Here is a 15,243-nt window from a genome sequence, read left to right as displayed (position 1 = left end):
CACCTATCATGTCTCTTGTTTCTGCATCTACTTATGAATTGATCAATGTCTCTACGGCTTTTGCCTAAAGGACATGAATTCCAGACAGTGTATCCTGAAGTTGAATTTCACTAAGAATTGATCTTCGAATGTTCACCATGCTTTCTCTGAATTCTGAAGATGGTCATTGGACAGACCTGCCAGGATCAGTCTCTGGATGCCTTCATAGCCAATTGTAATTATAATGGCTTATTTATTTGATTCAGAGATATTGAAAGACAGGAAACAGAATTTGATGAATTGTTGGTAAATTCAGGTAAGGAATTTGTTGTTTTCCAATTGAGTGTTGGAAATTTTGTGGTCACTTTTTAGCTTTTTGCAAGGTTGTTAATGTTATCTAGAGCTGCTGACAGCTGCTTAGCTTTTCTCTCACGCTCTTAGTGTTGCTTTTCACTGGCTTCTAGCCTATTAGAAGCTTTTACTAAATGGATTCTCCTCATGTCTGCCTGCTGCACTCCAATTGTCCCAGAAGCAGCAACAAAAGACTCTCTCCTGTCTGTAAGTTTTGCTTACAGTGAGACTCTCCAGCGCCAGCTATTTGATTTCTGTTCATGTTTAAGATTTGTAATAGTTAGACTTGTACAATTTAAGTTCTATCAAATTCAAACAATCTTACCAGGTCCTGATGCCTGCTGTCTGGAGCAAGGTGTGATTTCTGAACTGAGGTATGGCCATGGTTGAACATAAGAACATAAGAACATAAGAAATAGGAGCACGAGTAGGCCATCTGGCCCTTCGAGCCTGCCCCGCCATTCAATAAGATCATGGCTGATCTGTCGTGGCTCAGTTCCACTTTCCCGCCCTCTCCCCATAACCCTTAATCCCCTCTCTTATCAAAAACCCATCAACCCGCGTCTTAAAAATATTTAGCGAGGCAGCCTCCACCACTTCAACGGGCAGAGAATTCCAGAGATTCACCACCCTTTGAGTGAAGAAGTTCCTCCTCAACTCCGTTCTAAACCGCCCCCCCTTTATCTTGAGGCTGTGCCCCCTAGTCCTACTGTCTTTTTTGAGCGGGAAGAGTCTCTCCACCTCTATCCTATCCATCCCATTCATCATCTTATACGTCTCAATGAGATCTCCCCTCATTCTTCTAAACTCTAACGAGTACAAGCCTAGTTTATTCAGCCTCTCCTCATAGCTCAACCCCCTCAACTCCTGTATCAGCCTAGTAAACCTCCTCTGCACTCCCTCCAAGGCCAAAATATCCTTGCGCAGGTGCGGCGCCCAAAACTGCACACAGTACTCCAGCTGCGGCCTCACCAATGCCCTATACAGCTGCAGCAAGACCTCCCTACTTTTATATTCAATCCCCCTCGCGATGAAGGCCAGCATCCCATTCGCCTTCCTGACCACCTGCTGCACCTGCAGGCTGGGTTTTTGCGACTCATGCACAAGGACCCCGAGGTCCCTCTGCACCGTCGCCTGCTGCAGTTTTTCGCCACGTAAGTAATAGTCCTTCCTACCATTCTTCCTACCAAAGTGGACCACCTCACACTTGCCAACATTAAATTCCATTTGCCATTTCCTGGCCCATTCGCCCAGCCTATCTAGATCCTTCTGCAGACTCTCCACACCCTCCGCACAATTTGCCTTTCCCCAATCTTGGTGTCATCAGCAAATTTCGACACCCTACACTCGGTTCCCTCCTCCAGATCATCTATATAAATGGTAAAAAGCTGAGGCCCCAGCACCGACCCCTGGGGCACTCCACTAGTCACCAACCGCCAATCCGAATAGCACCCATTGACCCCCACTCTCTGCCTCCTATTTGACAACCAATCCTCTATCCACGCTAACACCCTACCCCCAACTCCATGTCCTCTGACCTTCTGCAGTAACCTCTTGTGAGGTACCTTATCAAACGCCTTCTGAAAATCCAGAAAGACCACATCCACCGGCTCTCCTCTCTCCACCGCCCTAGACACATCCTCATAGAACTCCAGTAAATTTGTCAGACACGACTTCCCTTTAATGAAACCATGTTGCGTCTGCCCTATCAAGCAATTCCCTTCAAGATGCCTCGCAATTTCCTCCTTAATGACGGATTCTAACATTTTGAGACATGAAAGATAATATATATATGTAGTCATCCGTTGGAATATTTTTATAAAGTCATTTTTTCTGTGCTTTTAAAAATGGAAAATTGCTGAGCTGATAATTGGTTCAGCCAGTCACCTGATGCCTTGCAGTAGTTTCAAGGTCGCAATGGCCGCTGGGGTGGAGAGTCTGGTCCACTTAACTTCAGCTAATGGCCAAAGGTTAGAAATGCTGACAATGGTCTCAACATTCGAGAGCCTGTTTACCAACTCAACACCAGAATCTCCAAAAACCAAAAGGAGTCCTGACTCCAGTTCAACTCTAGATTCCAACGTTGGGAATATACATCCTGTATCCAACATCAAGGAGGTATGCTGCATGACCCCCCACCACCACCACCCCCACCCCCACCCCCAACCAAGCTGCACTGTGATACCACCTGTTGAAGCTGAACTGCAACAGTGTCTGTCTGACTTCCAAAGTGAACAGAAGTCCAGGCAACAGGCTGTGCCATCTACTCTCAAGCCAGTGGCAGCAGAGAGATCTTGGACCCTCATCAAACCTGCCAATTGCTGCCCCCTTGATTAACATTAATTGGCATGACCCATTTGAAAATTCAGCCCCATGTCTGCGTGAGCTGCATTTTCCAGATGCCCTGCATTTATTTGGAATCATTCTTTAAACACATGTCTGTGGGCCTCTTTAGATGAGCCTGGTACCTTTGAATGGAGGAGTTAAATCTTCAATCAGGATATATCAGAATTTACCAGGTGCACCTTATGCAATGTGACTCAAATATTGGTATTTTGTTCATACATTGTACTGACTTCCACTGGAACAATGTTGATGCTTTTTATTGTTTTATGAAGAGTTCAAATGATGTGGTAATTTGAACTCACTCATGTTGATCTGGATAGTGAACTATGTGTTTGTTAACCTACTATTAACAGGATTATCAGCAGAATTTACAATCAAAGCACATGCATAATATTGCATTGCTTGTTGTTATAATACTCATGAATTTTGCTGGCACCTTTATTGCAATTGTGATTTTATTATCCTGTCTTTTAAATCTTAATTATCACATGTTTAGCATTCACAAATAAAATTCCTCACCAGTTATTTTAAAGGAGGTAGCTACTCATTTAGAATAATCACATAGGGAAGCTTTTCAGATGAGATAGGCCTTATGTAATCTAACTCGCTGCAATAACAGAGAACATAGAATAGTACAGTACAGGCCCTCCTGCCCTCGATGTTATGCCAAGCCATGTCCAAACCCAAGATCAAGCTATCCCACTCCCTATCATGCTGGTAGGATAGGATAGGATAGGATAAAGGGTGCACTTAAATTCATAAGTTGGGTGAAGTGTAAGCAAAAAAAAAGCTTAATGATCTTAATGAGCAAATGATAACTAGAGTATTCTGAGGGTAGGCATAAATGTTTTTATCCGAACACAAGGAGGAATAAAACACTAGCTTCAACCGTCAATATTACTGACATTGTTAGCATCTCAGGAACATGACTGATAGCAAAATATAGCCAAGTGCTGGAGCCAAGGGGGTAAAAAGGGAGATGGAGGAATTTCTTGATTTATAATAAATATAGCCACCATACAAGGAGATAATACAACACTGAAAAGAGATAAACGTAAAACAATAGATAAAATTAAGTACTGATGTGGGTGGAAAATTACTGATTAGATATGATTGTGGACCATCAGCTAAAGTGAGCAGGTGGACAGGCACTGTTTGATCAGATAGGAAACATAGAAACTAGAAGGAGTAGGCCATTCGGCACTTTGAGCCTGCTCCACCATTCAGTTTGATCATGGCTGATCATTAAATTCAATGTTCTGATTTCCCCCTTCCTCCAACATCCCTTGATCCCTTTAGCCCCAACAGCTATATCTAATTTCTTCTTGAAACCAGACCTTTTGGCCTCAACTACATACGTGGGTAGTGAGTCCACACATTCACCACCCTCTGGGTGAAGAAATTTCTCCCCACCTCAGTTCTAAAAGTTTTACCCCTATTTTCAAACTATGACCCCTAGTTCTGGATTCCGCCACCATTGGAATCATTTTTTTCTGAATCTACCCTGTCTAAACCTGTTAGAATTTTATAAGTTTCTATGAGATCCCCCTCACTCTTCTAAGCGCCAGTGAATATAATCCTAACTGACTTAATCTCTCCTCATAAGACAGACGTGCCTTCCCAGGAATCAGCCTGGTAAACCTTTGCTGTTCTTTCTCTACAGTAAAGACATCCTTTCTCAGATAAGGACACCAAATCTGCACACAATACACCAGGCGTGGCCTCAGCAATGCACTATACAATTGCAGCAAAACATCCCAATCCCTATACTCAAATCCTCTTACTATGAAGGCCAACATACCATTTGCCTTCTTTGCTGTCTGCTGCACCTGCATGTTTACTTTCAGCGATTGATGCACAAAGACTCCAAGGTCTTGTAGAGTATCCACCTCTCTCAATTTACACCCATTCAAGTAATAATCTGCCTTCCTATTATTACTACCAAAGTGGATAACCTCATATTTATCCACATTATACTGTCTCTGCCATGCAGATGCAGACACACTCAGCTTGTCCAAATCACGCTGAAGTATCTCTGCACCCTCCTCACAGCTCACTCTCCCATCCAACTTTGTATTATCTGCAAATTTGGAGGGAATGCATTCTGTTTCCTCTTCCAAATCGTTAATATATAATGTGAACAGTTGGGGTCCTAGCATAGATCCCTGTAGAACCCCACTAGTCACTAACTGCTAATCAGAAAAAAACCTATTTATGCCAACTCTTTGCTTCTTATCTGCTAACCAGTTCTACCTCATGACATTACCTGAAATCCCATGTGCTTTAACTTTATATAGTAGTCTGTTATGTGAGACCGTATCATAAGCTTTCTTAAAGTCTAAATAAACCCCATCCACTGGTTCTCCTTGGTCAACTCTACTAGTTACATCCTCAAAACATTCCAATAGATTTGTCAAGCCTGATTTCCCTTTTGAAAATCCATGCTGACTTTGTCTAATTATACACTGCCTTCCAAAAGCTGAGTTATGAAATCCTTGATTGTAGACTCTAGCAACTTCCCCGTACCAATGTTAGGCTCACTGGTCTATAGTTCCCTGTTTTCTCTCTACCTCTCTTTTTGAATAGTGGGCTTACATTAGCTACCTTCCAATCTGTAGGAACTATTCTTCGGTCCAAAGAATTTTGGAAAATAACTACCATGGATCCACTATTTCCAGGGCCACTTCCTCAGATACTCTGGGTTGAAGATTATTAGGACCTGGAGATTTAAACACCTTCAATCCCATCAATTTCTCCAAAACTATTTCTCTTTTAATGCTGATTTCCTTCAGCTCCCTACTATAACATGTTTCTCTCAGCACTTCTGGCACATGATGAGGTGGTCTATAATTCTCAGTCCAAACTGCTCCCATGCCCCTGCTCACCTTAGCAGACGGAATACCATAATTTCAAATCAATTATTAACTGCCCGCATCATTACTCAGTTTTATCCATATTGATTTAACTTTATTTCCTTGTTTTGATAATGCAGGATTTTAACATCCTACAAATTCAACAGAGAACCTTAAGCAAGAGTTGTTAATACCCATCGGCAGTCGTGGACAGTTTGATTTTATAAGGTGCAAAGGCTTTAAAAGATGTTGTATTTAGCAATCCAGCACATGCAGCTGATTACATAAGAACATAAGAACATAAGAAATAGGAGCAGGAGTAGGCCATCTAGCCCTTCGAGCCTGCCCCGCCATTCAATAAGATCATGGCTGATCTGTCGTGGCTCAGTTCCACATTCCCGCCCTCTCCTCATAACCCTTAATCCCCTCTCTTATCAAAAACCCATCAACCCACGTCTTAAAAATATTTAGCGAGGTAGCCTCCACCACTTCAACGGGCAGAGAATTCCAGAGACTCACCACCCTTTGAGTGAAGAAGTTCCTCCTCAACTCCGTTCTAAACCGCCCCCCCTTTATCTTGAGGCTGTGTCCCCTAGTCCTACTGTCCTTTCTGAGCAGGAAGAGTCTCTCCACCTCTATCCTATCCATCCCATTCATCATCTTATATGTCTCAATGAGATCTCCCCTCATTCTTCTAAACTCTAACGAGTACAAGCCTAGTTTATTCAGCCTCTCCTCATAGCTCAACCCCTTCAACTCCGGCATCAGCCTCGTAAACCTCCTCTGCACTCCCTCCAAGGCCAAAATATCCTTGCGTAAGTACGGCACCCAAAACTGCACACAGTACTCCAGCTGCGGCCTCACCAATGCCCCATACAGCCGCAGCAAGACCTCCCTACTTTTATATTCAATCCCCCTCGCTATGAAGGCCAGCATCCCATTCGCCTTCCTGACCACCTGCTGCACCTGCAGGCTGGGTTTTTGCGACTCATGCACAAGGACCCCGAGGTCCCTCTGTACCGTCGCCTGCTGCAGTTTTTCGCCACGTAAGTAATAATCCTTCCTACCATTAGTGACATGAAGGGTTTTGTAATGATTATTGTATTGTTAGATTTGAGATTGGCTAAGGCCAGAGACAAGACTTCAGAAAAGTAAATTACACGCTATGAATACAATCTTGGCAAAAATATTATTAGCAACCATACTTAAAATAGAACAGAAAAAGACAAAGAAATGTATTTAAGACTGTTATATAAGCTGAAGAAAGAAAGCATCATACATTTTAAAACATTCAAAAGAGAGGTAAGGCAGTTAATTACAGCACAGATAGCCTTTAGTCCGAAAAAAGACACTTTAAGGTAATCAGTGGGATACTATAAATGAGCTTTGGAACAGGGGATAATTTATATGTCTGTTATACTCTTTGTGCATCAGTTCCCAGCATATTATGTGAAAAGGTTTTATGTGGATTACACAATTGTATCAATTCACAACTTTGGGTGCCAATTTGGACTTGTGCAGGAAGAACATTCATGATTGTTGCAGACATCTGAAGAAATGGGAAATGCCAGAACAGGATGACAAAAATTATTACAGCCTTCAAAAAGCTCAAAAGGCATCTTGACCCATTGGCAGATTCAGACAAAGGTGGAAGAGGATTAATAAATGACAGGAATAAAAATCAAGGAGAAAAAGCCAGTCATTTTCCCTTGATTTCTATTCCAGTCATTAGTTATGTTCTTGAACCTATAGAGTTATATCATCTGACCCAGTCTGATAGCAGAACTAGAGATGGTGCCGCATTAAATGACAGGAGGAGGATGTTCCTCTTTGTTTCTTCATGGCACCACCTCTGTTGGCCATCCAGCATAACAGTGAAAAACTGAGATCCATAATGCATAATGTTCTCCTTTTGCACATCACATGCATTTTCAGTGAAACTGGGGTTGGCCGAAAGGAGCCATGTCTGAAACAAATCTGAGCTTATTAATATGATGCAAAGACTTTCTGGGTGTGCTTCTAACTATCACACAAATGCTGTTCTCTTTTACCCTTAGTATATAATAAGTGTTGAGGGGTGTAACTCAGCTGCTGGCAGAAGCTCATTTAAAGAACTTAGTTAAAAATAACAATGAATAGCTTTGAGGCCAATTCTGCACAGTTTTGTTAATTTTCTTTTTCTTCTTTCTTCCTGTTGCCAGTTTAATTTACATGACAACTATCTTGCTGCTATTTTCTCTCAAAGTCATCCATCACTAGTGCTATAAATTGGGATTGCCTGTATAGATGTGCTTTGTGAAAAGAGGAAAATCAATCTAACAAGTGAGAAGCCACCAGGGGTGTGCTTTGACCACGTGCCAATAAGCTCACTCAAGTTAATGGATGAAGGTGCATTGATCACACTTAGGAAGTGTGAATGCAAAGTCACCAATTGCCAGGCTAGGTTGTTACCGCAGACCTAATGGTACAAACATAATAGGTGCCTAACTGTTATGCTGGATGGCCAACAGAGGTGGTGCCATGAAGAAACAAACAGGAACATCCTCCTCCTGTCATTTAATGCGGCACCATCTCTAGTTCTGCTATCAGACTGGGTCAGATGATATAACTCTATAGGTTCATGAACATAACTAATGACTGGAATAGAAATCAAGGGAAAATGACTGGCTTTTTCTCCTTGATTTTTATTCCTGTCATTTGTTAATCCTCTTCCACCTTTGTCTGAATCTGCCAATGGGTCAAGATGCCTTTTGAGCCTTTCAAAGGCTGTAATAATTTTTGTCATCCTGTTCTGGCATTTCCCTTTAATGGTCCCCATTTCTTCAGGTGTCTGCAACAATCATGAATGTTCTTCTTGCACAAGTCCAAATTGGCACCTAAAGTTGTGAATTGATACAATCGTGTAATATGCTGCACTGGGAAGGCAACCTAGTTTTGTTTCAATTCTGCATGTCCCAATTCTCAATTGAAAAACCTGAGAAAAATAAAACATTGTGGTGGTCTCAGTAATAAACGTATTGCAGTTTTTATTTAACTTTCTTTTACTCAATTTCACATTCTAGAAAATGCATATTTTCACATTAAGAACATAAGAACATAAGAAATAGGAGCAGGAGTAGGCCATCTAGCCCTTCGAGCCTGCCCCGCCATTCAATAAGATCATGGCTGATCTGTCATGGCTCAGTTCCACATTCCCGCCCTCTCCCCATAACCCTTAATCCCCTCACTTATCAAAAACCCATCAACCCGTGTCTTAAAAATATTTAGCGAGGCAGCCTCCACCACTTCAACGGGCAGAGAATTCCAGAGATTCACCACCCTTTGAAGAAGTTCCTCCTCAACTCCGTTCTAAACCACACCCCCCCTTTATCTTGAGGCTGTGCCCCCTAGTCCTACTGTCCTTTCTGAGCGGGAAGAGTCTCTCCACCTCTATCCTTTCCATCCCATTCATCATCTTATATGTCTCAATGAGATCTCCCCTCATTCTTCTAAACTCTAACGAGTACAAGCCTAGTTTATTCAGCCTCTCCTCATAGCTCAACCCCCTCAACTCCGGTATCAGCCTAGTAAACCTCCTCTGCACTCCCTCCAAGGCCAAATTGTTGTCATTAACAAAAACATTGCTGAAGTGCAATTGCTAACATTCATGAGAACATACACAGAACAGAACTGCATGTGTTTTAAAGAACAATAATTGTTTAAAAAAACAAAATTAGCTGGTGCAACTGGTGAGTGGAGGAAAAGGACATGTTTCCTGATTAGGAGCTAACCATTCTTCTGTGTGAACTGTGGTAGTTCTGTCTTTGCCAGTAACAGGGTAATATCCGTTAATCTACTGGACTCCTACAATCCACAGGCTTTTAAGCTCCAACCTTAGCATCCCCCAGTTGCTACTTCTTGATTTACCACATCTTATCGCATACCTTTTCATACCCAGGGATAATGTCTACAATGTAGGACAAACTCTTTAACTCAGTGTGGTGCAAGCAATTCCATCTCTGAGTCAGACGTTTGCAGGATCAAGACCAACAACAAAATCTAAGCTCTCATTCCAGTGCAACACCAAGTGGTCTGGAGGAGCTATTTTCTGAATGAGACATTAAACCTAGATTAAAAGGGGCATTCAAATGTTTAATCAAAGAGTTGGGTTCCAAGCAGGGTCTTGTAGGATAAAGTGGTAAAACACTGTGGTTTGAGAATGGAATTGCCAAGTCTCTTAGCAGAAAATATTTGCATTTATATGGCATCCTTCAGAACTGTTAGAAGGACTTTGCAATGAAATGATGCAGCAGCTAATTTGCAGACAGTAAGGTTCCATAAACAGCAATGAAATAATATTTGTGATGCTGGTGGGTAACTGGAGGCATTTTAGTGTGATAAAGGGAGGAGGTGCCTATGTCAGTGATATAGAATCTGGATAGTGCAGTGATGTGAGTGGAGGATAGGGTAGTGTATGGTTGAAGAAGGTTACAGAAATATAACTTGCTCCAGTAGTAAATCTAAAGTATGTAATTAAAGGTAGCAAATTATGCAGTTCATTATTTGAAAACAAAGGGTTAAATGAACAATTCATACCCAAAATGTTAGCACATTTGTTTGTTCCACAGATGCTGCCTGACCTTCCTGTCTACAACATTTTATGATTTTGATTCACATTTCCAGCACCTGCTGTTTTGCTTTTTAGTTTCTATTGGTCAAGTGTTTACTCTGTGCAACGTTGTCTTCAACCTTCTTCATTCAAGGACACCTTTGAAACAGCTTCAGGTTCAATGTAGTGAACATAAAAGAGGCCTCCAAATTGGTGCTGTCGGTGACATTCCGCTGTAATTAAATTCAATTATAAAGTAGCAATCGTCTGCTGTGCCTGGCGTCCTTTGAAAGATGCCATTCCAGTTCATTGAAAGACCAAGCTGTGAAATAGTCGGAGAGAATAAAACACTCAAACGTCAATCAGTGCTCATCCGTCATTTTTGAAATGCTCGATTGTGCAGACAGCCTGGAGGCATTTACCATCCGCCTGCGAGAAAGCTGGCATTTTTACGGTACATGCACTTATGGCACTTCTCTGGCATCTGTTTTGTGATCGCAGGGTGTGAGCGAGCTATTATTTCGAGCTGATAACAGGAAGTTGAATGCAGACAAGTCCCCACCCACTAACAGCATGGTTGCTGCTGAGGCAAGTGTAAAGAGAACAAAGAAATGACAAGCAAAACAGTAAACTGTGCTGGTAGCATTCCAAGAGGCATACTTTCCCTGCTTGTATGGCTTACGCTTGCTGGAAAATTTCAAGCCCGATTTGATCTCTGAAACATTACGAAGGTGGTGTTTGCTACTTACAGGTAAGTTCAATAATGTCTCCATGGTATCTGACTTAAAAATCCATGTTGTGCTCTGTTCCTAGCTGCATATTAAGCAGTAGCTTAACATCTTTCTCAAGGATAGACACTGCTTCGGTCTTTGATTCAGGATCTTTTTGAATGGTGACAGATGCAGGACTGCAGCTTAGTAAATAAAGGATATCTGCCTCAAAGATATTTTAAGCCCTTAACAACATAACACACTAAACAGCATTGATTTTTTTTAAACCAGCAAGTCGTATGTGATTGTGGTTTCTGGGGTTGCTTTTGTACAGTTAGACAATGCACTTTAGATGCAGCCTTTATTGTCTAAATAAATGTACTATACTTTACATTTGATCAATATTTCAGTCGTCCACTGCAGATCATTATATCTACCAAACTGACCTACTGTGAGTGATAGCATTCCCTCTTTATGACTGATATTCTGCAAACAATCAGTTCCAGTTTTCTGTGAGGTTCAGAAAGGAAATTCTTTCTACACTCTGCTGTCAGCTACATTTCTGGGACATGGAGTTAGCCTGCCCTCCTGGTCAGAAGTAGTCCAGGGACAGTATTGCATTGAAAAGAAAATACTTGAAACATGTTTTAACCTTTAAGTGCAGAACAAGGCAATGAATTTTAGTCATTGAATCATTTAGAAGCTGAGCAGAATTGTATTCAATGTCAGAGAGCCCTTTCCTCCCTGAATGCTGTATGATATAGTTCTACAGGCTCAAGCAACCCTCCAGTACTTCATTCATTGTCCAGTAGTACCAAATGAAAGAGGGTGTGATAATAGTAGGGATTTGAACATAGCTGGAGTTTGAATGTTTTCTTTACAGTTATGAAAGTTCACCGGAAATTTTGATACCCTTACATCATAAACAGAATTAAGTGGAAAACACAGATATCCTCTTCTTAAACCAGGCTTAGATTCGATTTACATCTTAGAAATTCCTGTTCAAAAAAAGCAAATGATCCAATTTCAAAAGCAGTTAGGAGAGGTAACTCTATACCTTACCCAAGTAGCTATTGTTCCTTTCCGAGTTTGGCTCATGAGTGTTGATGGGCAGTTTGACAGAGGGAGCATCACAGCTCAGCAAAGTCCTGCCCTTAGCTGCAGCACTCTTAACTCTTGAGTCAGAAAGATTCAGGTTGAGGACGTGACTCCATGTGAACACGAGCATATAGTCTATGCTGCCAAGTCAATGTTGTACTGATTATTGGAAGAGTCACCTTTTGGATGGCTTTCCCTGCTCTGTTTTCTTCAGTAATACTGACTATTCCAGTCTCTTTCAATGTCTTGACTTCATAGCAATAACTTGCATTTATTTAAATAGCACCTTTAACAAAGTGAAACATTTTAAGGTCCTTACAAGGACTTATTAAATTTGATACTTAGCCAAAACGGTATGAGGACAAATGATTAAAAAAATTGGTCAAAGAGACAGGTTTTAATGGTTGCCTTAAGGGAGGATAGAGACGTAGTAAAACAGGGAAGTTTAGGAAGGGAATTTCAGAGTTTGACAGCTGAAGGCATAGCTGCTAGTGACACATACAAACATACTAATTATGAGCAGGAGTTAGGCCACTCAGCCCCTCGAGCCTGCTCCACTTTTCAATAATATCAAGGCTGATCAAACTATAACCTCAACTCCACGTATCTTCTTACCCCAATAATCTTTCATCACCTTGCTTATCAAAAATCTATCTACCTCCACCTTAAAAATATTGAAAGCCTCTGCTTCCACTGCCTTTTGAAGAAGAGAATTACAGAGACTCATGACCCTCTGAGAGAAAGAAAATTCCTTATCACTGAATTAAATAGGCGATTCCTTATCTTTAAATAGTGAGTGACCTCTAGTTCTAGATTTTCCACCACGAGGAAAATCCATTCCACCTTTTCAAGATTCATCAAAATCTTGTGTTTCAGTTGTTGCCTCTTAGGCTTGTATACACTGAAGTTTAGAAGTATCAGCACAATTCCTCCCCATAAGACAACCAGCATATTCTAGGATTAATCTAGTAAACAATTCCCGGAACTTCTTCCAATGTATTTGCATCCTTCCTTTAGTAAGGAGATCAGTACTGTACTCAATACTCTAGATCTAGTCTCATCAATGTGCTGTATAACTTAAGCATAACCCATTCAATTCCCCTCACAATAAACAACAACATTCTATAAGCTTTCCTAATTACTAGTGGCACAGTGGTTAGCACCCAGGTTCTTGGCTTGGGTCCCTGTCTGTGCAGAGTCTGCATATTCTCCTCGTGTCTGCATGGGTTTTCTCCAGGTGCTCTGGCTTCCTCCCACAGTCCAAAAGATGTACTGGTTAGGTGCATTGGCTATGCTAAATTCTCCCTGAATATATCCAAAGAGGTGCCAGAGTGTGGGATTTTTCATAGTAACTTTGTTGCAGTGTTAATGTGAGCCTACTTGTGACAGTAATAAATAAACTTAAATAAACTGAAACTTAAACTTGCACGCATACTGACCTTTTGCAATTCAGGGATTAGGACACCCAGATCCGTCTGCATCTCTGCAATCTTTCACCATTTAGAAAATATGCTTTTTTGTTCTTCCTGCCAAAATAAACAATTTCACATTTGTCACATTTTTGCTCACTCACTTAACCTATCAATATACCCTTGTCTCTTTATGTCCTCTTTAAAATTTACTATCCTATTTATCTGTATTTAATCAGCCAATTTAGCAAACCTATTGGTTCCTACATGGAAGTCATTAACATAAATTCTGCTGCTGTTGGGCTGCAGGGTGTGTGTGGGGGAGTGTCCCTCAAAGGACCTGAGGTTTGGGGGAACTCAGGCTGTGGGAAGGGCTCTCCCCTGGAATGGGGATCTTGTGGCTTGACTTCTTATTGCTGCCCTGGAAAATGTGGAAATCACTCTATGGGTGGTGATTTCAGGCACCTTTCAGGTCAAATTCTTTATTGTTGTCTGTCTCCTGTTTTACCTTTTGAAGTGGCCTGGTCACATTAAATTCCATGCCGCCAGAACATCTGGAAGCCTTCAAAATCTGAGAAGCACTCCATTCGACAGGAGGGATTTCCCTTGGTCAATTTCAGAAGTGCCAGGTGTTTGATTGACATGAACTGTCAGTTTCACGAGGGAGATCCCTTGTTTTCTCTCATAAGCCCCAGCTGCTGTGAATCACTTTGAAGTGCTTTGTTTGACAGGAACTGTCAGTTTCACTGAGGAGATCCCCTTTTTAGCATAAATGAGCCACAGCTGCTGTCTGACCTCTTTGAACTTTGATTGACAGCTCCAGAGCAGATCAAAGAATTTATTGTTAATACAATCAGTTCACTCTCCGTTAAGCTTGAAGTGTTTCACCTTTTCACCACAGCTGTCCTCTCACGCTCCATAACTTAACAGTCAGTTTTATTTTGAGTCTCTAACCTTTCCTAGAAAGTTGATCTGCTTTCTGAAACCTTTTTATTTACCATTGGCTTTTTCCCTTGCCAGCAAAACTTCTCACTGAACTCATAAATGTAACATTGCCACATTTTCTCTTATTGTACATTTTTTTCCTTCAAGATTGCATAGGCTGCAGTTTTTATTTTTGAAATAGAGGAGGTTGAGGGAAGATTTAATTGAAGTGCATAAAATAATGTTAGAGCCATAACAGAGTGAACATAAGTAGTAGGAGCAGGAGTAGGCCATCTAGCTCTTTGAGCCTGCCCTGCCATTCAATAAGATCATGGCTGATCTGAAATGGATCAGTTCCATTTTCCCGCCTGCCCCCCATAACCCTTAATTCCCCTGTCTATCAGAAATCTATGTTCCCGTGACTTAAACATATTCAATGAGGTAGCCTCCACCACTTCAATGGCAGAGAATTCCAGAGATTCACCACCCTTTGAGTGAAGAAGTTCCTCCTCAACTCTGTTCTGAACTGTGCCACCGCCCCCCCCACCCCCCTTATTTTGAGGCTGTGCCCACTAGATCTGTTTTCCTTTCTAAGCTGGAAGAATCTCTCTACCTCTACCCTATCTAGCCCCTGCATTATCTTGTAAGATCCCCTTCTAAACTCCAACAAGTACAGACAAAGTCTATTCAATCGCTCTTCATAAGCTAACCCCCTCATCTCCGGTATCAGCCTGGTGAACATTCTCCGTACTCCCTCCAAGGCCAATATATCCTTTCGCAAATACGGGGACCAAAACTGCACACAGTACTCCAGTTGCGGCTTCACCAGTGCCCTGTACAGTTGCAACAAGACCTCCCTGCTTTTATATTCTATCCCCCTTGCTATAAAGAGTGGATATGGAAGGACCTATTTCTGAAAGTAGAGAAGTCACCAGGGGGCATAGATTAAAAGTGATAGGCTGAAGGATTAGAGGGGAGTTGAGGGG

General features: G+C 41.6%; 1 protein-coding gene across 1 annotated transcript in view; it reads left to right on the top strand.

The window, feature by feature from the left end:
• The first annotated feature begins 10,740 nt into the window (after positions 1-10,740).
• The window catches only part of LOC145349385 (beta-galactoside alpha-2,6-sialyltransferase 2-like), a 96,508-nt gene continuing 92,005 nt past the window's right edge, over positions 10,741-15,243 (top strand). Inside the window, exon 1 of the mRNA XM_080197904.1 lies at positions 10,741-10,867. The gene's annotated coding sequence lies outside the window, so the exon portion shown is untranslated. The remainder of the gene's footprint in view (positions 10,868-15,243) is intronic.

The sequence above is a fragment of the Carcharhinus amblyrhynchos genome, chromosome 10 (genome assembly GCF_965287045.1).
Source record: "Carcharhinus amblyrhynchos chromosome 10, sCarAmb.v2.hapA, whole genome shotgun sequence".
NCBI lineage: Eukaryota > Metazoa > Chordata > Chondrichthyes > Carcharhiniformes > Carcharhinidae > Carcharhinus > Carcharhinus amblyrhynchos.
The sequence above is the reverse complement of the archived record's forward strand: the minus strand, read 5'-3'. Positions and strand labels throughout refer to the sequence as shown.